The 14,790-nt window shown below is 45.9% G+C and overlaps 1 protein-coding gene across 2 annotated transcripts in view; it reads right to left on the reverse strand.

The window, feature by feature from the left end:
* Positions 1–14,790, reverse strand: part of ZHX2 (zinc fingers and homeoboxes 2) — a 77,402-nt gene that overhangs the window by 22,912 nt on the left and 39,700 nt on the right. The window contains exon 1 of one of the 2 annotated variants that reach the window (XM_068396220.1): positions 11,901–11,959. The exons of the other annotated variant lie outside the window; for it this stretch is intronic. The gene's annotated coding sequence lies outside the window, so the exon portion shown is untranslated. Of the gene's footprint in view, positions 1–11,900; positions 11,960–14,790 lie in introns of those variants that run through there. 2 annotated transcript variants of the gene reach the window in all.

The following is a 14,790-nucleotide window of genomic DNA, read 5'->3' on the forward strand; positions in this document are numbered from 1 at the left end:
AACCAGAAGCCAGTTGAAGCATCACTGGTGTTTCAGATGTCTACACCATCTAAAGCTCAAAATTAATAGTTGTTTGGAGCTGAAGTTATTCACCGAGTAACACATTCCTGTTCTGTACCACTGTTCTGATTTCTTTTGTCATCTAACAAATGCTCCCAATTAAATATTTATCTTCCTTAGGATAATCACAGATTATACATACAATCATTTTTTTTTAAAAAACAACAACAACAAAAAACCAAACCAAAACAAAAAAACAAACGCAAATCACAGAGTTAGAAAGCCTTTCAAACCTGTGTTTGCTTATGGGGAAAAGGCCTGCCTTGCCACGCAGCTGAGAGTTCAGGTCGGTGTGTACAGTTTATTAAGCCTACAGGCGCCTATTAGGCAGGATGGCAAAAAATTCATTCTGCCCCTGGGGATCACAGGACCCAGCGAGCTTCCCCTTCCTCCCCGCAGCACCCGTGGCTGCTGCGATCTGTCCCAGGGCAGAGCCGCTGCCCTCTATGCACACTAACAGTTTTGCTGTGGGAGAATTTGGCATGGCCACAAAGGACCTTTGTTCGTGCCAGAAGTTGGGCGCACAATGCAATCCTTCCTCCTTGTCACACAGAGTTGGGTTTCCATAGCTGGGTTAGAAACGCTCCCTGACGACTGCAGCCCACAAACCCAAACACTGGCCCCCTCCCCAACACGAGATCCTTCTTCCCACATCAAGTACTGCAGAATGGAGAAGACAGAAGTGGGTGGTCGTCGCTTTTTGGGGCATTAGTTCCTGCAAACTCTCACCTGACTTGCAGCAAAGACGGGTCTGAGGGACTGCCAGAGCTCTGCCCTGTCTCTTTGCAGGACTTTTGCTACCTGGATACTTCAAGACCAGCTGAATATAAAGTTCTCCAATTTCCAGGTATATTCCTGTCTACAAGAGGCCAGAAACTTGGCAGATAGATCTGTTCTAAGACACGTGATTCCTTTGTGCCACATTTTCCTATCTGTGTATAATCTGCCAGCCTCCATGTATGTGTGTGTATATATATATATTTATTTATTTATTTCAGAGCAGCAGCTCTGGGACACTGTTCTGAATCCAGCCTGTCCCACCTTTCCTTCAACTGGCCCTTGCAACAAGGGTCCCTAGGCCAGGATACAAGCTGCCAGCACCCAGGAGCTCTGGGAAAGGATGCCAATATGGGGGGCAGGGGACAGAGGACTAGCACACCCTGAGACAATACTGCTGGAAACAGCAGGGTTTAGCAGGATGCAAACACCTCTGCATTTCCATTTCACCCAAAAAATACAAAGACGGGATGATTACTGGATCATTCACGGATTATTTAATATCCAAGTTCAAAAGAAACAGTGCTTCTTTTGGAAATAGGCAGTGAAAGAGAATGAGAAGGACCTCTGGAAGCAAATGAAGTTTTGTAAGACCTGATTAGGTATTAAAAAAGTTATAATAATTGACAACTCGTAAATATGACCAGACTAGCACAATCCACGCCTTTGCAGACTTTTGCCACAGAACACGCTGCAAAGAAGGACACAATTTGTTTTTTCCACTTCTCATTTTAAACATTAAGGGATGCAGAACAAATCAGCTCCTACTTCCAAAACCGAGCTTGATCTGGACCATCCAAAGCTTGGATGCTTTGGCATCTGCCTGGAATGGCCCTTACGCTCCCAAACGACAGAGGGACCATGTTTCACCCAGACACATTATTACTATGCTGAAGAATAAACTGCTAAAGAAAACAAAAAAGAATTGGAAAAACCTCCCATTCATTTATTTCTTACCAGTGGAAGCATTTGCCATCAGAACACCTTAAAGTGTGACAAAGTACACTTGGCAGTCATCTCCTCCCATGCGTTTTAATCCGGGCGTACTCACTATTCCCATGTGGGGCTGGAGACATTGCAGGCATTGGCCTCTTTGTCTCCCTGGTGCCTGGATTCCCCCCAGGGCTACTTCATAGCACGTCCAGATGAACAAACTGTAACAATGATGCTTGAGCAATACTTGAGAAATGCAGAAAAGGAGGAGAACTGCTCCTTAAAACAGTTTCTTGCTGAAGGGTGTTTTTCTAATTTTTTTTTTTTTTTTGAAACTGGGTTTCTTCTCCTCCCGTTTCTGGTGAGTAGGAGGGATCTCGGTTGAAAAAGCAAAGGCTGGTTTATACACAGGAAAAACATCTCCCTGGGGGAACGCGTCTTCGTTGCGTCTCACAAGGTCAATAGATTATTTCATGTTGCCTTTTGGTATGTCAGAAATCTATTGTTGAGCAATCTTGCGACATTAAAAAGTATCCGAAGAAATTATTTTTGAGGAGCTTCTTATATATAATTGATATCCCCCAAAAGCAAAAAATTGGAATAGCTACTTTCCAGAGAGATTACACCCCAACGAGTAAAACACAACACCAGGAAGCAGCCACGGGAAGCCAGAAGCACAAATACACAAGTTAACTCAGAAGGCAGCCACTCTTGCTACTATGCAGGTCAACAGAAGGAAAGCAAGACCTGAGCTTAAGTTTGCAACATCCCATAAGCCTCATTAGTTCAGTTTTTCTCTTATTTCACATGGTTCATGTTCCCTTCCCAACCCACCTCCCCCTCCTGCTATAAACTCCAGAGCTCTGCTGGTCTCGTGGATGATCATCTTGCTTTTTTTTTTTTCCAAAAAGGCCAAAGGGAAGGTGGAAGGAAAGTGTTAACCTCTTTCTACCCATACCTGTGACCCTTATAGGCTCCAGCCCCCCTTGTTTGCTGGCACTGGCCGGCAAGGTCTGTGGAGGGAAGGTGTTACTGAAGTGTTAAGTCTCACTGTTTCCGAAAAAATCCTGTCATTTGGGCAGCCTGCACTGCCTCTCCAGCCAAATGGAGCTGGAAATCCTGCAAAGCCCTGAGTACAACCACCACAGAGAGCATTCAGGAATGGCTTGTGAAATGTTAGTGCCAGGAGAGGTCCAAAATTTGGGATCAACTGTATGGCATGGGCTTAGAAATCACCTCCACTCAGCCCGTGTGCTCTCAGAGACAAGTTTTACAAGAAGTCCGAAGGCCCATTTCCTCCAACACATTATTAATCCATAACACTGTGTACCAGGGCCACGGAGCACGAGCGGCACAGAAACAGCCAGGACCAGGTCTGCAGCAGCACGCAGGTCGCTTCCGCAAACCCTCCTCCTTCCCCCTCTCTCCTCTGCACTGCAAAACAGGCTCCAACCAACCAGTCATCAAAATCCAGCATGACACTAATATTCAGTACTTGTTTGCCAAAACAAGTGTGCGCTCCTTCTAAGGGAAGGGGAAAAAAAAAAAAATAAGATCCTTAATGATATAATTTCAAGAGACACTGATTTTGTGACCAGCTTGCATTAATTTAGTTGGTCTCTCAGTTTTATAATGTTTGTGAAAATTTCTCTCTCAAAAAGAAACAGCCACCAAACACCCCACTATGAACTCAGTGCCATGTGGCAGCTCTTCCCATGGCAACCCACCAGCGCTGAGCCTGCTTTTCTGCATGGACTTTGCTGCATGATGAAGGAGAGCAGCGAAAGAGCCTGCTGAAAAGCTCCGGCTGTTGACTCCAGCCTGGCAATCCTGCTACCCCAAGGAACCGAAGACATCGGGGAAAGGCAACACTTCTACAGCCTCACTGCTGAAAGGTGTCCTAACTCCAACTGCTAACCAGCTGCTCAGTCATTTGCAGGTTGGTTGGTTTTGCTTGCTTTGTAAGGCACAGTCAACATATTTTGTTTCCCAAACAGCATGGAAAATTACCTTTGTAGTCCCAGAATAATTCTCTGCACCAGAAGGGCGTGGAATTAAGGCAACTGGGCCATGCTCTCAGATGGTCTCCACATGCAACAGCAGGATGCTCGCCGGGGGATATCTCCTTTGGGAGGACAGGCAGAAGCCTATGTCGCACCCAGCCCTGGCAGGACAACCACGCTGGGCTCACCACTGCCGCAGGCAGCCTGGCTGGTGTGGAGGGCAGGCAGGGTGCTTGCGAGCTCCCTCGCTGCCTCCGATAGCCATCGCTGGATGTTGCGCCTGATATTCTGCTAGGACCAATCTGCCATTGCTTCAGCACCAATTAAACATGGGCTACACTCTCAAACTTGTCTCTGCAACCACAAGTTTTCCTCCAAAACACGCCCCCCCCCTGCTCTTTAATGAAATTCAGCATCCCCAGACATGTGGGAGCTAAGACCTCCAGGCACATCTCATCTTTGGCTATTCTTCAACCTAGCCACGTAGCCAAACCCTTTGTGTAACTACTTGGGATCCAAAGCTGATACACAAGCAAGCTCCCAAGGATTCCCCCCCACCCCCTCTTCCCAGCAGCATTCTCTCCTTGTCTTACCACCTGCAAGACTGCCTTAAAGCACTACAATTACCCAGACTGGAACGGTCCAGGGTTATTTCTCCCGAGGCTTTATGTGAAAGTTTAGTTGCACAACGGTTTCCGAGGTTTAGGAAAAACCATGTTCCGCAGCAAGAGCTGATGCTATTATGTGAAGTCACCCGATCCCAAACTCCAAATAAGAAGGGGGGAAAGTGGAAAGACAATAGTCCCATGGATAAGGCTGGGAATGGCAGAGACCTGAAACCACATCTCAGGAGCGTTCATCAGCCACCACCACTCTCTGAAATGCAGCCTGGGCTTCAGGCATCTTTCCTGACAAAAGCATTGGCAAAACACATTTATGTGAAGAGCTTCAGTTCGAGATCAGCTGCTTTCTGACTGGGAAATGCTCGCTCATGAACATTTCCTGAAGAAAGTCCTCTCTCAAGACTTTTGCGATGTTCAGGGAACTGGATCGAGACTTACTGCATGCTCCACAACTAGAAGAGGAACCCAAGAAGAAAAAATGAATTCTTGAATTACTTCTGTCTTTTCTCCCCGAAGTTACTCTTCTCGTCATGATTTCTTACTCTTGTGGAAGTGATCTGCTTCTCCTCATATGACTTTTGCCTTCTCCACCCCCACCAAAACGTTCAGGGGGCGAAGGAAGCTTGGGCAGAAGAAACCAGGCAAACTACTCACGTAGCTCCTGATTTGTGTGGCCTTCAGAAATACTCTAGATAGAGGCAGTCCCTGTGGAGGAGGGCTGCTTCTGGCTTGGGAAGTAATCGGGCTCGATGTGACCTGATGCATTCAATTCCCTTGGTATCTCCTGTGGCCCTCACAGCAGTAAATTAAAGAGTAAAAATCAGAAGGAAGGGAGAGGGAACAAACAAGAAACCCTTCAAATTCTGTCCCGCTCATGCCAGCCACAGGCCTTTGCTCTCCTTTTGAAAAAAAATTAATTTCTAAAGCAAAGTTATCCCGTGCAAGATACTGCAAGAGGAAAGACAGCCAGGAAGTATGAAAAGGCTGCAAAGTCTGTAATGGAAAATCCTCACTCAGTCACTGAGCAGTCCTCTCGTAACACTTATTAAAATAAAGCAAATATGATGAAACACAGCCCAGTTGCACACAACACTGCTGAGAAATTGGATCCAGCTGCTGAAATCGGCCTTCTTGTCTCTTCTGTCACTTGCCGAGGTTCAAACGCAGCATCTCTAGCTGTTTCCCAATGATGAAAGGTGGCACTATAAACAAAAGAGTTCAAGGGCGATGTCCGTGGGACTCAGTCTTAGCTGTTGGCATGAGCAAGTGAGAAAAGGAGCCTTAATATTAGGTCTAGGAAGGCAAGTTAAAAAAGGGCTCTCTGTTTATTTCTCATCATTTGTTTTTGATTCTAGAACTTATTCTTTCAAAACTGAATTCAAACAAGAATAGACAGATTTCACTCCTTTTGTGGAATAAATCAGCCTAACTGCCAAGGTCAGTGTTTTCATACCATGGCAGGTCAGCACCGTGTCTCCTGCCCCAGACATGCAGAGAGAGACTGAGGCAGCAAAGTGGGAAGAGAATCACAAATTATTTGACCTACCAAAAGGGGCTTCAGATGGGATCCATGCCTCACGTTTCAGAGCAACCAAAGCACTGCCTGAAGTTTGCTTCACCACCCCCAAAACCACAGAGCAAAAACCCACCAAAAGCTTACTGTGAGAGAAAGAGTGGGGAAAAAGAGGCAATGAGATTTCATTCAGATCTGAAGTAAGAATTCAAGAGGGTGTTAGTGAAGGAAAAAAAAAAAAAAAAAGTCTTTCCTCCTTGGACAACCCCACTTCAAGATGCAGGCGCGCACACACACACGACTTATATCAAGCTATACAAAACCAGCACATGCCATCTCTGTTTCCCTAGGGTGTAAACAACACCAGGAAAGAAACACCTTTGAATCTCGTCCTCTGTTTGCTTCCAGTCCCAAGTGACTCAAAAGAAGGGCTGTCTGAAGATGCTCAGTAGCAGGTCAATCTTTCCCAGCAGGTAGGAGAGCTATAAATCAAAGGCTTTAAAATAAAAAAAAAAAAACCAACAAAAAAACAAACCAAAACCACAACAAAAAACCCTGAGGCTTGCTGGGAAGAAGTAAAATTGGGGGGAAAAAAAAGGTAAAGATGAAAAGCACCTGTAATCTCTTTAATGCAGCACTGAAGTTCTTATGAAGAGAAAGCACAGAAATGATAAGAAAAGGAAAGAAAGGAAAAGAAGGAAGCGGCCCATTGACACCAGCTACAGATATTTTTTTTTTAATGGGCATTAGGTCAGCAGGGCATTTTCCATCTGCTCTGCTTAAACCAGAGCTTTGATGATATTACATGCGTGAGTTTAATACAGCATTTATCCTGGTGGGGCCGTAAGTTTATTTTTTGTGCGTGTGCACATATATATATGTGTAAGTGCATCACTGCATGGATGATAGCACAGGGTTTTCCAGAGATGAAGAAGGGTGATTTGTAGGCAGACTAAGAAAACAGTAGCTGTTGGGTTGCACCTCAACTGGTTTTTGGATTGCTGACAAGGGGAAGGGGGAGAGAAAGGAATAGGCAGCAGCAAAGGGATACAAGAGCTTGGAGAGAAGGGAAGAAGAGAATAAATAAGAAACAGCTTTGCCCTCAGCCTCCTACAGTCCTGAATTCAGCTCAAATGGCCAAAAGGCCAGCCTTGCTGCTGCCAAATCCCACCCTGCAGGGGAACCTTCCCTCTACCAGCGGAGCCCCCGTCAGGGGCTCCAGACTTTCCTCTCCCATGCTGAATGCACAGGAGCTGCAACGTCCCCTCGCTGCTGCTCAATTTTTAGTCCAACCTACAGGTATGCCCATCTTAACTCTGAAGGCTCAGCACATTGGCCAAGGTAGCAATGATAAAAGACATTTTTTGCTATAGTTTTGCTAGCGATTTGTATCTACACATAGATGAAGAACCCCAGGCTTCCTTCTTCAAAAAGACTACAAAAAAAAAGGAAAGATCACAAATCCACTTTCTGCTTTCCTTTCAAATACCACAGTGCTTTTCCAATCTAGTTCAATAAGGACTGTGTAAACAGGTTGGAGCCCATAAGAATTCCCAGTGAATTAGCCGCTTGACTAACACGGTGGAAGTTAAAGAAGGCTAGCTAGAAGCTGAAGCCAACGTTTAAAACACAGATTAGGGGCAGACTTAGCAGATTTGGAAGATGGCTTTCAGAAAACCCTATCCTACAACCTCAGTCATCTCTTAAGTTTAATTACCGCAGTTTCAGGATAGGTTACCATAATTAGACTAGATTATATTTGCTCTTAAAGTGCAAAAGATCCCTGGAGAACAACAACATTTGTGCCAGCATCGATTTGCTATATGCTTAACTGCATGCAATACGCTTAACTACGTGCAATGCCTTGTAGTTGCATATATCCTATAAACCCAAAACAAGCCCAGAGAACCTTTTTCTGTGCATTACATTATACACAGCAGCAGTGTTACCCTAAATGTCCACTGTTTCGGGAGACTTGAAGATTTGAAGAACAGCTGGCAGACATGAAGAACAAAGCAGAAGACACCCATATCTCTATGGGGAACCTCCACCACAGGCAGCATGGGTGTAGTGATGTTACAGATGGATGGTGCACGGATTCACTTTGTCCTTGGGCAGGTGAAGCTGGGGTAGGAAAAAGGCACTCGAGACCCAACAAGAAGCTTAACATTCACAAGTTGCTGTAAGAACAACCAGGGTTAACAATTTCCAGTGGTTTTACTTCACAAGGGGCAAGAGAGAAATGGGGATATATTTTCAAATTTAATCTTCCATTCCATGAGGATTATATTCCAGGAAATTACTCTGTTATGTGAATATTGTTACTGCATGACATTTTGGTCCCATTACCTCAGACTCTTTTTGGCATGTATGTCAGATGTGATTCACCATATGTTTAATGACATGCAACACACTGGTTCAAATATACCCTACTAATGCAACAAGCCAAGAGAACCTTTATTTTCTTACGCTTCAAGTTACAACTTAACTCAGAAATGCCTCAGTTAGTCATCACACAGTCCTCATTCAATTTTTAGATCTCCCATGTAGATTTGTGGAACTTTAAACAACAAAAGAAAACCTCCCAAGACAGATAAAACCGTTTTTCATAAATTTGAGAAAGACAGGATACGGTTTAACTGTTAGCACTAGAAACGTCCCAGTCCCAATACCTTCTGCAGCATTTTTGAGCTGTTCATGTGAAGTGGTTTCTCTGTGTAATTACTAGGCAGGATTTTTATAGCAAGAAGGTTTTCCCAGATCAACAGTTTTTCCCCAATCACAGCTTCAGTGCTACAAAACCAAACAAGCCCCAATCCCTGTCCCAAAGAGGCTACACACTATTTCCCTGCTCAAAGGGGAGTTAGGAAGATTATCGAAGGTAAAAAAAAAAAAAAAAAAAGTAAGCGCTAAATATTGCTGTCTCCATGAGTCAACATATACTCTTCAAAACTCTCTACTAACCATTTATACTATGATAAAAATAGCCATTTTGAGCAATAAGCTAGACGCTCTACAATCGGTGGCTCAGGAAAAAACAAGCAACACCAAGTGTTACTGTCTCTGACAATAGCCCCTTGCAGACAAATCTGGTTTAAGGTTAAACCAAATTTCAACTCATGCAGCCAGACAAATTTTGTTCAATCCCTTCATTCCAACGAAGGCAAAGAGCTGAGTGTGCTTCTGCCCTGCAGAGGGCAAAGAGCAAGCAGTGTCCACCAGAACAACGTCAGGCTTTGCAAAGTGGGGACCACCCTCCCGGACTTCCTATGAAACACAGCTCATCAAGTTAACTGGTGCTGTGCTGAAGGTGCACTGAGCAATTGGGGATGGAGCCTCTGCCAAAGAGGGCCCTGGACAAGAAGCAGAGGAAGAACACCATCACCCCCAGTAATTCACACAGGAAGGATGCACACGCCAGCAGTGTGTACGGATCTAGCCATGCTATCAGCCATCCTTTTGACCAAATGAGAAAAAAAAAAATCCACCAAATTCACTCACAGCAATGCAAAGCTGACCCCTCCAGCTTCCAATTGCCTGGAATAAAATTCAGCCTTTGCAAAGCAGCCACAGACTAATTTTCTGATGTGTCCAGTACCCAAATCTCCAAACAATTTAATGTGACCCTCAGGAGTTCAGTGTCCCGGAAAAAAACTGAGGTCTTACACATTTCATACAGGTACCTAACACAGAACTGGTGCTTAAATCCCAGCAAATACGCCAGCTATGATGTTATCCGGGTCTGCGCTGCCATCCCAGCCGAGGCTCCCACCAGTGGTAAGAGCCAGGGAAAGCGCCAGGACACACACAGAGGTCTTTACATTATGACCCTACTAGTCTTGCTGAAGCAAACAGGACGGCTGGCTCCTCCCCTCAAGTAGCGCTATCTAAAAAGGAAAGCACAGCTAATTACATGAACTCTTTGAACGTCAGCGTTTCCTGAGATGTGACACTGGTGATTGTCCCTCCTTTTAGAGATCTCAAGGCTGAGTGTTTGAGGAAGAGCAGAGCGGTATCGGACAGTGCCAGCAAGACTAATCCTGGTAGAGCCTCCTGAAAAGCAAAGCAAAATGATTGCTAGCAACTGATGGGGCTCCACAAAAGAGGGTGGTTTCTCCCCCAGAACAGACCTGGTGCTGGACAGTCACAGTGATGCCACAAAACATGAGCACATGTAATGCTCAGCGTGCACCCGGAGCCTCTGCCTGAGCAGACCCTATGCCAGGACCAGGCAAGGCCACAGACATGCATTGCAAGAGGCAAGAACTGATGCATTTTGAAATCATCATTTATTGCAAAATTCTGGGGTTTGAAAGCAGCACAAAAGCAGGATGTTTTAAGGGAGGCTTTCAATAGCCAGCAGGCGGTTGTTATGGCATCACCTCGGTGCTCAGGGTGTTGGAAAGGGACTCTGCAATTTTCCAGCAGCTGTTGTGCTATTGATGCCATACATCGCTCAGAGCTCATTACGCTGATGATACCGCTGCTAAGCTTCCAGGCATGTGTTTCAGGCAGCCGCAGAAGAGGACACGACACCTGAGCCCAGGGCTCAGTCCCACTGACACATTCCAGAACACGGTAAAAACACGGAGGTTTTTAGGAGGGGACGCAACATTTTTAACGCGTATCTGTGACTGGCCAGAGACCTGATGGGCAGAGCTGTGTATTCACTGGGAGACAAGCAACACATTGCAGAAGCCGGGTGTCTGAAAGAGGCACACAGAGTCTGCAATTTGCAGGGGTAATTCACCAGCTAAATCTACTTGTTGGCTGGTGTTTGTTTGTTTTTTTTTTTTTTGTGTTTTTTTTTTTTTTTTTTTTAATATTTTTGAAATGCAGGAAGCCCTGGGCAAGGAGAGCATGGCCAGACCAGTAGAGAGGGGTGCGAGGCAGGTACGCAGCTGAGCCTCCATGAGCCCAAAGCTAACCAACGTACTGGAACAATCACATGGCTCCATTGCCCTGTAAGTGCTGTGCTATGCAGCGCTCCTAAGCCAGGAGTGCTGCTCAGATCCACTCCTGTACAGCCTAGAAAGTCCCCACCCCTATAAATGACATTTTTTTTGGTGTTTATTCCTTTTGTAACAGCTTACGAAACCCTCAAAAATACCCATGCTCAGACTGAGTTTGCTACTTGTTTTGCTATTCACATGCTCTTCTAGTGTCACCTACCCCTCTACCAAAACCGAGAGCAGCTAAACCACTAAGTATTTCCTTCTCTGTTGCCACCACAGCAGCTGTTTGGAGGTCACCATCTCCCCCCCCTCCATTTATCGTGTCCCTGAGCACACAGCTGTGCATGGACCAGGTACATCACGACTGTAGAGCCATGCAGGGGCCATCTCTGGGACTAAGCACAGGATTTTTTTTGCCTGGTCTGCCTCAGGCTTAAGGATATGTTGGAGTCATTCTCCAGTGGGAACAGTATGTGCACCGCCATTCCCTTGTGCCTGCCCGTGCCACCACCGTGGGCACACAGTACATGCCAGGGGATGCAAACCCGATCCCCAGCCTGCCCTGTCTGCTTCCTACATCCAAAAGCCCTTTTTGGGATCCCTGAAGGTGATGTACGTCGTGGCAAGCTCTGGCAGCTTTACACCACTTTTAACATAGCCACCTCCTGCAGTCAGTGCTAGCACAAGGCTAATGTACACAGTCAGGAGTTCATTCCAGTTAAACAATTACTCATCCAGACTCAGCTGGAAAGAGATGCTCAGAGATTCTCATGACACACATGTAACGCACACTTCAGGCTTTCACAGACAGCAAAGTAAGGTGCTTTTGGATCTCTTTTTACAAAAAGTGGCACGATTTCTATAGTAACAGACCAAAACTCATCACTGCAACAGGCAGCACCACATGTTACACTACCGCTCCACAAGTTTCTTTCCTTTTGATAACATGCACCAAAAGGAATGTGTTTATAATGAAGCAACCCCTATTAAGGATGCACTCCCTTCCCCCCACAGGCATGTATGGGCTGCTTCTCACCTACTCACAAGTGCTTTCTCCAAGTGCCTTGGGAGTATTTTTAGAGGGGCTGATCCTGGCTCATCAAAGTCCTCTGAAATTTTGCTACAGACTCCAGCAGAAGCAAGATCAAAGAAGAAAGCTGCTCCTTCTTTGGACTCCTCCAGTATCAGAGGGATGGCCTGTCCATGGCCACTCAGCGAGCTCTTTTACTGAAGAGAAAACCATCGGAGAGCAAGTTCACATCAAGATGGAGATCCACTGAATGCTTTACAACAGAGCTAAAAAAAAAAAATGCAGTTCCTCTTTGTATTTATATAGCATATAATAATTAATATATAATCATTAGATATGATCATATAAATACATACTTATTATCCATAAATTTATATATAGTATTAATAACAATACATCCAAGACCATTCCATCCTGCTGTAGCTCGAATCTCCTCCTGTAGTAGATCCTGATTACCACACTCCCTCCTCGCCCTTCCTACACACACAGCAGCATCTGAAACCCAGCTGCCCTGAGCGCTGTGGGGTTTGATTCATCCATAGCAAGCCTGGCTGGATTTCAGAGCATGGCAAATGCAGCTACAGTCTGGTTTGAGGCATGCAAGCAGAAAACCGTGCTTGGAGAAGTGCAGACAGGAAATGTCAGATTGTCAACATTAGTCATGACTCAGGTATAAACAGTGAAAACCAAGACAACTCAGAGACCACTACTGTACTCACTGTGTATATAATGCTCTACCCTAACTCCATCAACAACAAAATTGGGACTAAGCACACATTACCCGTGCAAATATCATGGTTGCATTGCACGAAACCATTCGTGATGCAAAGCACGTGACACTCACCCTCCATGGCATTCGCTGGGTTAGGAGACAGGAGCATGTTCTCCTGTACATGAGCAGACTCACAGGTTCAAGTGCTCCTGCTTTCAGGATATCAGCCTCCCTGATTTCCAATAGACATCTGAGTGAGCGAGCAGCCACTGAGAAGACAACACTACCAAAAACTATTTATAGCAGCAGAAGATAAAGGAAAGGTCTGGGACAGGTGGAGATGGGAAGCTCCAGGAAAGTTCATTGCGATTTTTGTCACTTCCCATCTCTCTCCATTCGATTCACCCGTCTCTCTATTCCAGCCCTCAATGTTTTTGCTTACTAGGCAGACATGGAAGTAGCAGCACATGTTTTAAATCAGCTGGGACCAGTGAAGAGGAAATCAAGTAAAGCCTGGATTAGTTTTAAGCATAGGGAGTGAGGGTTTGGGCGAGGGGAAGAGACCCCATGCTTGGTTACACAGGTATTTGGGACAGATCACTGACTTGCAATACAAGGTGTGTGCATGGATCCTAAACCACCATAAAAAAAAAAAAAAGAAAGGCCCTTGGGCTTCATCTTGGTGAGTGCTTGTTACTGCAATATCTCTACACACTCCCTCGGGACAGACGTGCCCTTTGCTCTCGCGCAGGGCTTTTTGCCAGCTTAGATTCACCCTTATACTCAGGGGTGGGAAAGTCAGACCTGCCAGACTGCATTTTGTGCCTCTCCATGACGTGCCAGTCCCAAATTACTGTAAATTGAAAAAATCTATATAGCACATTACACCCACATGTAGAGGCCGAGTAGTTGAGGCTGAACAGAGGACCTGGCAAGTAAACTCTTTTACAACAGTCTGTGTTTGCAGTGCACCTTTTATTTCCCCTTGCAGATCACATTTCAGCATTTCCAGTACAACTCCATTGTACATCTACCCAAACAAAAATATAGGCTCTGGTCTTCTTTTTCCCTTCCTGACTAACCTGATTTCCCTCCTCGGGAACTGTTTTCCATGGCAGATCTGACCATCCAGACTCGACATCCATCACGGTATGCGGGAGCAATATGCATCAGGGATTCCCCAGATGGCTCACAGCCGTGTCTGTGCCACCACACAGGCTCCTTGCATGGCCATCCCTCCCCAACAGCCCGCTGCTCGCCTCCACGCCACCTCCGCTCGGGGATGGCCATGCTCCTTACCTTCCCTGTTCTCCCATCTGCTCTACTGTCCGTATCTTGGCTATCAGCCATGTCTCTCTCTCCCACAACTTGGGGGCATTCCTCCTACACCCTAGCACATAGCCCAACCAGGATCACTACCCTGAAGCATTTTTCTCTGTATCCTTTTCAAAATTTTGCTGCAGAATGAAAATTCCAGGTAGAAACATTATTTCTCTGCCTTCTCACCACAATTCCCATTTCAGCTACTTAACTCACCATCCTATAATAGTCAAAAGCATCACTGCTCATACCCCTACCCGTGCTAGTCACCATCACCAAACCCTTTCCACCTCCTCCCAGAGAGCGGCTCTGCAGGCTCCCCTTTGTCAGGGCATTCAGTTCAAACCTCTCAGCCCTGCTTGCCCCTCTGCGGTTCCCTGACCGCGTTCGTTAACGTAGCAGCGCTCGCCTCCTCCGCTCCACCGGCAATGCCAGCTTCATCCATCTGCTTGTCAGCTTCCCCTGCAACAGTCACCGCCTGTCCCTCCACGCTGTCCCTCCAGCACGGCAGGACCTCCTGCCATCCGTCTGCAAAGCCTGTCCCAGCTACTGCCTTGCATGCCTCACAGAGACCCATGTTTGCTACAAAAACAGTCAAATTTGATTTTTGCAATACGTTTCAGTTTCTTGCTGGTAGGAAACAAAGAATTCCTTCCCAGACCTCTCGGGAACCAGCAGGTGATCTGGCTGGATGAGAGCATGTACTGCTCTGTGGTTGTCACTATCCACCCAGACCCTGCTCCCATCACAGCTCCCACCACATCCCAGGACTGCCTTTGCACTCCTTGAGAATGCTATCACCTAGCAGAGGGGTTTAAACAGAGATCAAAAAACTTGGCATAACCAAGAAGTATGGGATGCAAC

Source organism: Nyctibius grandis, chromosome 3 (genome assembly GCF_013368605.1).
Source record: "Nyctibius grandis isolate bNycGra1 chromosome 3, bNycGra1.pri, whole genome shotgun sequence".
NCBI lineage: Eukaryota > Metazoa > Chordata > Aves > Nyctibiiformes > Nyctibiidae > Nyctibius > Nyctibius grandis.